At 39.1% G+C, this 9,562-nt stretch overlaps 1 protein-coding gene across 1 annotated transcript in view; it reads left to right on the top strand.

Moving 5' to 3' along the window:
- Positions 1-5,612: 5,612 nt before the first annotated feature.
- si:ch211-168d1.3 (ras and Rab interactor 2) overlaps positions 5,613-9,562 on the top strand; it is a 54,512-nt gene continuing 50,562 nt past the window's right edge. The window contains exon 1 of the mRNA XM_039769217.1: positions 5,613-5,808. The gene's annotated coding sequence lies outside the window, so the exon portion shown is untranslated. The remainder of the gene's footprint in view (positions 5,809-9,562) is intronic.

Genomic DNA, 9,562 nt, shown 5'->3' with positions numbered 1-9,562 from the left:
TGTGTTTTCCTTTTTCTTTGGTCCTAAGAAATAAAAAACATTGGTACTGTATTAAAAAATATATTTGGAAATACACTGTTGAAAAGACTCATCTTGCCTAAGTGTGCAATGATTTTATGTCACGTTTTTTGTCACACTTTAAATCTGGTTTATTTTAAAACCTACAGATATATGTTTGGTATCATTCTTTTCATAATGTATCAAACTTCAATGTGATGTTGTTAGATTTTCAGATTCTTATTCCGTTTTTAAATTATAAACTAAAAAATATCAAGAACTCACATCCCGAGAGATGAGAATCTGTGCCAAAAGATTTAACTACGGAAATAAAAGACAAAGAGTGGGACAGCTGCTGTACAGGCTTTTAAATGTTCGAAGCGCCATGTGAGATGCAGATCACACAGCACGGCAGCAGCAGCAAGCCAGCAGATGATCGAGAAAAGAGGAGGTTAAAAAAACAATTTGTTTCCCATTGTATCAACGTTTAAGAGGGGGTTTCGGAGGAGCAACTGCGTCTCCTTGGAGTGGTTCAGCCCTCTCTACACAATGTGAGCAGCAATGTCAAGCGAAACAAGCAGGGGGTAAGCCCCCTAGTATATATATTATATAGTATATATTTAGCCCCCTAGTTGCTAAATAAAATCTTAATAAAGGCAATGTTGAAATTAAACTTAATTAAATTTAACATAATTATTTTTTGGAACAAAACCATATGATGAAAGTGTATGACTTTTACTTGTTTTGTTTTGTTCACAATTTAATGACTCATTTATATATGTATCACTGCCCTTTTTAATGTGGTTATTTCATAATCGCAATTTTTTTTGTTTAATTTGACACCCACAATATTCCTTATGTTTGTTGATAAAGTCTGTAACCATTATACACTGCAATTCAGTAAGTGATTCACTGTTAATTTTTTGCCAACAGGAAATAATTGTCAATTAACAGCTGTTTCATAAATCTCGATAATTAACACAAAGCAAGACAGTTTTATGCTGTGTATTCAAGGGTAACTGTAAATAGTTTTAAAATAGTGAAACTGATTTCCATTCATCCTTCTAATCCAAATTATGAAGTTCAGGGTCTTGGAGGAGCAGATCCCGGGTGCATAGCTATACTAAAACCCTGAATGGGGTGCCAGTCCATCACAGGGCACACTAATTGACCACCATGCCAGGGCAGCTGAGAGTCACAAATCAAGCCTACACACAGACATCATTGGAAGTGAGATAAAACTGGAAACTTTTACCTTTACGGAGTCTGCTTTCTGTAGGTTGCTGTTGTCCATCTTGAACATGTAATTAATGTTCTGAGTCCTTACTCACTTGTAGCGCCTTGCACTACTCCAGTAGTTGAACAGAGTCTCACATGAGATGCTCCGTGTACACACCATTCTTTTATTATATATTTAGATGGTATACTTGATGGGCAGAGTGGTGCCTTTGAGGCCAGGGACTGGCACCTGCAATTGGAAGGTTGCTGGTTGGAACCCCATAAATTCCAGAAGTGACTCTACTCCATTGGGCCCTTGAGCATGACCCTTAACCTGCAATTGATTTGTCCTGGGTATGACGTTAACTGGCATTCAGCCCTGCAAGCAGATCTTACAGGCAAAACTTAGGGTTTGGTGGCAGGATCGGCACTCCAGCCATCATAAGAAACCTCACACTGTTCCAGTGTGGTGCTCAGGTGTTATTTGCTGCACTTGGGGTCCCAATCCAAGTGTTTTGTCATGTGGTGGGTGCGGTAATGTGCTATCATGGGGTATGAATTATGGGTAATGTTTCTTCATCTGTTCAAGGAAAGATAAGTGTCAAAAAGTCTATGTGGTTTAGTGAGTTTATTCCACAAGAGTGACTGCAAACCACATCACTGGAGTATGTGTCACTTTCCCTTTCATTGCTCCAAATTCAAAAATATACACTGAATATATTTAAGATGCCCCCTGAGTGTCTGCCACAGGAGGTACAGGGTATGGCATATTGACAGAAGACTCGGCGGGCTGACTCAAGACATGCTGGAGAGATTGTGTCATGGGAGCATCTGGGCATTCCCTAGAAGGGCTAAAGGAAGTTGCTGACGACATGGAGGCCTGGTTAACCCAGCTCTGCCTGTTGCTACAGCAACCCTCGACAGGGTAAGTCGAATGAAAATAATGAGAATGATGATGAACTGTAACCAAAAAACATTTGGAAGTGTTTCCACTGAACATGTTAACAAGAGCCACCTCTGAACTAACTAGCTGACTAAGGCTTTTGGAATAAATCTAATACCACATCTAGCGTCCATTTTGTTTATGCATCCTCATGCATTTGTTTTCAAGCACTTGTATTGGTAGGATGATATGTATCAACAAGTCTGTAAAATAAAAACATTTAAAATTAACTACTGTGCTCTTTTGAAGTATGTGTGTGTGTGTTTTTTCCTGTTTTGCATCTCCCACAGTATTTTGCCATATAATTACCCAAATTAAAACTGGAGAGTTGTCGCAATTCCAACCTTTCCCTTTGCCTCACGTCTTCTTTTAGAGGCTGGTAGGGTAGAGGCAGGTGACACTGAGAAAACCTGAAAAGACATCACAATTTGTAAACCTGCTCTCATTCTATCATTTAAAGGTGACATACAGTAATAACTGCAGACCCCATTCTCAAAAACAGCAAAAAAAAAAAAAAACATGCAATAAGATGAAGTGATGTGTGAATATCTGAATAAAAGCTTTCTGTTACTTTCCTTCATTATGTCAAGATAAGTGAACTAAAGGGACCCAAGGCTACAGATCTGATGGGCTGAGAACTGATTTTCCAGGCTTGTAAATCACATTTTAATGGACAGTATCTTCTTACCAGAGGCAAAAAGAGAATGATGAGAAAAAGCCTTTGTGTCTGCAAAAGTTAAAATTAGATTGCCTCATTTATATATTATATATATATTATTTACTTATTTGGCTGACACCTTTATCCAAGGCAGCTTACAACATTTGAAAGACAATTGGTTACATTCCTCTTGCTTTTACAACTGGAGCACAGGCAGGTGAGGTGACTTGCTTATGGACAGATGGTGTCAGTAGCAGGGCTTGAATCCACATACTTGGGTCTAAAGTCCAAATCCTTAACCACAATGCTGTGCTGCCTGCTAAATATGCACTTATATATACACACATATATATATAGGGTGGTCCAGATCTAATTATGCAATTTTCATTACACTATAACTTAATAAATTTATTACATAGAAAATCACTCGAAAAATCCCGGACCATTGAGAAGTGTGTGAACTGAAGATATGAACAATCGTCTTCGTGCTGAACTGGAATCATCCCGCATAAATCAAAGTCATCCAGACGATCTGGATCTGCATAATTAGATCTGGGACCACCCTATATATATATATATATATATATATATATATATATATATATATATATATATATATATATACATGTATATATACACAGACACTATGCCTCCTCCGGACCACAAGAGAGCAGCCGCCCTGGCTGGTATGGGGGGCATGGGAACGGAGCATGGAAGCTCAGCTCAATAGGGGCCCGTGGTCATTCAAGAGCTGGAGTCAGGTGGAAGTGGACAAAGCTTGGAGGAGAGGAGTGGAGGCAGTGAAGAGAGGCCTTGATAAAGGCCTGGACTGAGGGTGCTTGGTGCAGGGGCACTGGGTTGTGCGGCATTGTAAATATATGGAGTAATGTATAATAAATATGTGTGTGGTTTGAAACCATTGGTGTCTGCCTGTCTGTATCCAGGCTGGTATATTTGTATGTGTGTGTGAGTTCCTACCTTGTCCCAATGCTGCTGAGACTCTAAACGGAAAAATACAGTATTCATACTCAATTAAAGTGATTCCTACATAGCATCATTTTCAGAAGATAAATTGGTTGTACTGTTCAGAATATCAAATTCACATAAAATGAAGTAGAAAGTGAAATATTCTGGAATGAAAACAGGGAGAGAGAGAGAGAGAGAGAGAGATTAGTGAAACAGACTAAAATAAAAATAAAATCAAAGTAATTAGCAGCATCAACACATTACAGAGAGAACTAGGCCTAAAACACTAACCAGAATCAAGCTGAAAGAAGGGGGCAAAAGTTATTTAAAGAATTTAAATAAACACACTACTAACATTGCAGAAAGTTTCTGTCTTTTATCCAGAATCTTGGACAACCAACTGCACAGATTTGATCTTTATATTGTTGCAATTGTGACATCGTGACTCACAAACCCCTGGATGTCATATGCTAGGAACAAAGCTAGCACTGGTGAACCAAAGTTAATACCCATGCAAAACCAATTAGGTGTCGTATGCCCAGAGGGGACTGGGCGGTCTCTTGGTCTGGAATCCCTACAGATTTTATTTTTTTTCTCCAGTCTCTGGAGTTTTTTTTTTGTTTTGTTTTTTCTGTCCATCCTGGCCATTGGACCTTACTTATTCTATGTTAATTAATGTTGACTTATTTTTATTTTTTATTGTGTCTACTATTTTTCTATTCTTCATTTTGTAAAGCACTTTGAGCTACATTTTTTTTGTATGAAAATGTGCTATATAAATAAATGTTGTTGCTGTTGTTGTATTAAGACATGATATGTTCTAAGACAGACAAAATTATGTCAAAATGAAAAGATAAAGTACAAAAATAGATTTTTCATGTCCTAAAACGGGGCTTCTGTATTCAGCAGTACCGTCTGTATAATGCCTCACTATGAATGCTCTTTTATGTTTAGCCAAGTCAGAGGGGTTTTCTTCTTATTTGTTATTACTTTGTGTCTTTGAAGGGGCTGTTGTTGTTTGTTACAATATTTCTTTAGCTTCTGTAAAGAACTAAATTCCCCCCTTAGGGCAAATAAAGATCTATCTATCTATCTATCTATCTATCTATCTATCTATCTATCTATCTATCTATCTATCTATCTATCTATCTATCTATCTATCTATCTATCTATCTATCTATCTATCTTTTTTTGTCTGCGCCTCAAATGTTCAATGTTAGATCGTGGGTTTAAGTGTGTGTGAGTACTAATCTGTTGAATTGGTGTTAACGGTGAAGCAACAATAGAGTTACGGTTTGAACTGAATGGTGAGCAACCTGACTGTTACTTCCCAATCTACGAGAAGATTATTTTAGACTAAAGACTTTAGCTGATCAGGCTCTGTGTACAATTACAGAAAGTGAAGTTTTTTTTTTACCCATTTACTGTAATGCACCCCATTTCGTTTAACAGAGATGTGAGACATATTTCCGTCACACAGTCTGCTTGGCCCATCACTGATAGCATATCCTCGATAATAAGAAATTACAGTATTTGGAAGTATGGGTCAGTTTCCTTTTTGGACCATTAGTGTTTCTTCTCGGAAACCCTTACTATTCTTACTCTATTACTAAAAGAAAAATAAATAAAGACAAAAACAATACAAGCGCTCGTGTTCTCAGGTAGCAACACAAAAGATATGAGATAAGAGCGCTGCAAGGAGGAAGTAGCTGTGTTCAGAGAGGGAAGAACGGGAGAATGGAAAAGACGTAAAGAAGCGGAGCGGAGTGTAGTATGAATCACGAGACAGGAGGGGGGGGGCGAGAGTGAGTGAGTGAGAGAGAGAGAGAGAGAGAGAGAGAGAGAGAGAGAGAGAGGGAGACGGACAGGAGCGCTTGGCTTTCAAGCAGCGGACACACTTCATTGAACCTATGGCCAGCAAATAGACCACGAGCTCCAGAGCGCTGATGTAAAGGGAGGCACATACCAAGCAGAGCACCGTGGATTCCTCATGGACTAGTCGCCACATTTTCTCTAAAGTTGAGAGGTATGTATGGTTTACTGATTGTTGCCTAACTACGCATAGTTCAGATATGCTGATGACTTTTAGTACTTTCGTATGACTTGTTTCGGCTCGTTTGTCTCCCGTTGCTACCTGAGCTGCCACTCACGTCGGCAGTACACTTGAAATCTGATGTGCGCCTGATATTAAGGGGGCTGTGCCACTGGAGATGAGTGTTGGTGCCACCTTGGCATATTTGAGCTCATTTACGGAGATAGGCGTGCGAATCGGGGTCGGGTCTGTATGCTCATAACTTTAAATGAATCTGGATGTGACAAATGTATATGGAACGACTGCCAGAGGGCACATAACCTGCCGCACAGGCTCTACCACGAGTGAGTATGAAGTTGGACCCAAAACCGCACAGTTACTCACAAGTTCCGATAGCACAGATGGCTCCTGCTGTGCTTGGATTAGTCACTTCAACGGAGTTTTTAATCGAATATGCACCACAAGTTATTTTTTTTGTTTTATCCTACGTGGTTTGAAATGTATGCGGGGCGTTATATAGAAGGAAAAATGATAACTTTCAAATACAAAAAAACATAACATTTGAAAATCTAACAAAGTAATCAATAAACAAATATACAATACTACATGCTGATCCTAAATTTTCAAAATTCGAAGTGTGCGCGCCCAGTGATTCAGAGCTGCCACCGCACCAGTGGAGTAGTTGGCAGTCAGACGGGCAGACAGCATTGCGCAGCGCCATCCTTCTATTTTAATAAACCGAGTTTTATACAATTTATGTTTAAAACCCCAGTGACACAGGGTGGTAAATTACCCCAAGTAATTTATGATTTCGCTTTCAAATAAACCACATTTAATTAACATTGTTCTATTTATACATCCACCAACAGCTCGGGGTAGCAGAGAACAGGCAGTAGTGGGTGCAAAGCAGGAGGTAAATCGTGGATTGAGCACAAACACACGCACACATACACACAGGCAGACGCACACGCACACACAAACACACACGCATACACGCTCTATCTGAGTCGCAGAATAACCTAAACTTGGTAGTCCTCAGGAGGAAGATCCACATCGATCACTGTAAATATTTTGTATTTATTTTACATTCTCACAAAGCTACTTACACATCATATAGGCTGTGAAAGAAAGCGCGAGGTTGCCATGTGTGTTGCAAACTTTTCGTCATGTGACAGACGTATTCCACACATACACGCCCATAAGATTACATCGATAATAAAGTAAAGCACAGATTCAGCATATTCCAAAATAGGCGATTCGGACCATATTATTAAATCGTGTCACAATATATAGTATGCTTCAAAGCTGAAAAAGCCATCCATTTTTCCAAACCCGTTTAATTTCTGGAGATGGTATCGCCATGTGATCTGACCTGGACTGGACGCCGATCGATGATATGAGGCGTTCACTTGCGCACTTCCACTCACGCTTACCGAATAAATAAACAATAAAGTAACTAAATGTAAAAAAAAATAATAATAAACAGGATACTTCAAGAAAACCCCCCACTCGTATAAATACAGGGGCCAAAGTGGTTCTTCAAAGCGATACCATATGTCCGCTTCCCAATAGAACCATCCAAATGGCTCCAGAAAGAACCTTTATTATAGAGACATGTGACAGGTTTCATAAATAATTCTGAGTAGATGGTAACAGATTTGTGAAATCCCAATGGTTCTTGATTTTAAAAGGAGTTCTGCTGCATACAACACAGCACAAGTTCAACTTTTCTTCATCTGTTGTGTCCTGCTATATATTAAAGATCTCTGTTCTATCCACATATTAGAAACCTTTTAAAGGCCTAAAGAACTAATTATGCAGATACCCCTTCCCAGAATAAAATGTTTTTTGTCAAGCTATGATTCAACAAGGAACCACACAACCCAGTAAAGTGCCATCACAGAACCAGTGTTATTTAAAAGTGGACAAGACCACAGGGATAACACGGACATTCTGTGCAGACATCCAATTCACCAGGATCTTGCTGGGCAATGAATATTAATGCACCGTACTCAAAACTGATTAATGGAAAAAAAGCTGGTTTATTTTAAAATAGCACTTAAATTAAATCTTGGTGAAAACAAAGGAAAAAAGTCACACATTCCACAAATATTTTGTGGTCAGAACATGATCCAGATATAAAGAGAAAAGACAGTGTGGTAATGGTGATGGCCATCAATAGTTACGATTTAAAGAACACCTTAATCCAATCTGTAACTCCTGGGTCCAGGCTTCCAGTCCAAAGTGGTTACAGTCTTTGAGGAGTTTGCATGTTCGTTTTTTTTTTTCTTTTCTAATGCTACTGCAGCATTTCTCCCACATCCCAAAGATGAAGTATGCTTTGTGATAAGGACCCATGATGATTATCCAAGATCCGGTGCTTCATCCAGAGTTGATATCCACCTTGTGCCCACGCATTGCTACACAGGTACCAAACCTGTACAGGGACCCCTCATGCGCATACCCACAATGTGCCAGTTTAGAGTCGCCCATCTAACCTGCATATCACTGTCAATAAAGACTTCTGAGGCACATGTTAAACCCACATAGGTAATGACCAAGCATAGGATTTAGACCCAGGATGCTGGATCTGTGACACAGCAGTATTAGCCAATGTAGCACCATGCCACCCCACAATGGAACAACTAAATCTTTTCAGAGTATGTTAAATTTACAAGGAGAATTTTAGCCTGGTTAAATCTGATTTGATTTGGCTTACTAAGAGCGGCATGGCAGTGCAATTAGTTGTGAGGTCATGTAAACTGGTGACACTCATTGGCGTTATGTGTGAGTGGGCCCTGTAATCGCCTGGCTTCCCACCCAAGGCTGATTCTGCCATGTGCACATTACAGCGGGGATAGGCTCTGGCACCCAGAGGGACCAAAAAAAGCAGGTTTGAGAATGTTATGGATTATGTTATTGTTTATTAAGAAATGCACTCTTAACACTAATATTCGTAAACAGAAAAAGTGCCAGATATCATTTCATATGGAAATACTCCTGAACACATACAGGTTCAAAAACCAAATGAAAAAACAAAAGCACAGCCGTTTCAATGCATCTGAAAATGACGTAGAGGGCCTCTCATAAAAACTGCACTTCTCTACTTTCCAAACACACTCGATCCACCATCTTATCACAGGGCGCACTCCTGTGTGTCACGGACAGCTGAGATTTGCTAGTCGGTGTCTTACAGTTGCATTTAATTATAAACTTTGCTCATCTACACTTTAATTAAGCTTTCTGTGTTGGCAGACCTAAGGTAAAAAATTGGGTCCTGAGCTGTGCCAATGGAATAAAGACAAGGCATCTGTGCTTTTTGGATTCCACAGTCAAGGCAGGAGCCAAGGGTAAACAATAATTTTAATCTACACCTTAACATTTACATTATTTTGAAGACAAGCTCTAATTTATTTAATCTAATTTTATTTAATATTAGGAACCTTTTAAAGGCCTAAAGAACTAATTATGCAGAAAACCCTTCCCCAAATGAAATGTTTTTTGTCAAGCCATGATTCAACAAGGAACCACACAACCCAGTAAAGTGCCATCACAGAACCAGTGCTATTTAATTGGAATGCTGAGAATATGTTAAATATGTACATCACACCTTCAGTAGTATTTATATCGAGAACACACAATACGGCCAACTAAATGCAGTACACAAAATACTAGGGCATCAGTTATTTGTGTTTTTGCTTTCTCATCAGTGCTCAAAAATGAAGTGTCTCTATTCGCAAGAGGATTA

The sequence above is a fragment of the Polypterus senegalus genome, chromosome 11 (genome assembly GCF_016835505.1).
Source record: "Polypterus senegalus isolate Bchr_013 chromosome 11, ASM1683550v1, whole genome shotgun sequence".
Taxonomy (NCBI): Eukaryota; Metazoa; Chordata; class Cladistia; order Polypteriformes; family Polypteridae; genus Polypterus; species Polypterus senegalus.
Note: the sequence above shows the minus strand (reverse complement) of the source record. Positions and strands in the feature narration are given on the sequence as shown.